We start from the raw sequence: 502 nt of genomic DNA on the forward strand, positions 1-502 counted from the left end.
AAGTCTAATGTTTGCTCTCCACAATCTAATTTTAACATCATATATTTCAAGACAACACTTATATGTGTTACTGAACACAGAGATGTTGAGTTTGTACCCAAGTAGAAGCTTCATTCCTACTGATTAGTGTTCATAGTTCTGGAGGTAGTTTGTATGGTATCAGATGAGAAAGGTAATAATCAACCTAGCTATATACCCTGTCATCTACAATAGTTACTTGGCTGTGGGTTATGCTGGTACAATAGGGGCACAAATGTTGTAGGATTAATCATTTATTCTTTCATGGAATTTGAGGCCTATGAGATTAGGGTTAGGGTTATCCATGGCTGATTGTGCTAGAATTGCCAAGAAACTGAAATTAGATAGGCCATGGCCCTAAGTGAAAATCATATGCCTGTGTTCTGATAGAGCAACATATCAATAAAGTGATTTTTATTTACATAACCATACACTTATACCAGTTACTCATCTAACCATCATAAGAGACATGTTTTGCAATAGA

This window comes from Grammomys surdaster, unplaced genomic scaffold (genome assembly GCF_004785775.1).
Source record: "Grammomys surdaster isolate TR1022 unplaced genomic scaffold, NIH_TR_1.0 126440, whole genome shotgun sequence".
NCBI classification, from domain to species: Eukaryota; Metazoa; Chordata; class Mammalia; order Rodentia; family Muridae; genus Grammomys; species Grammomys surdaster.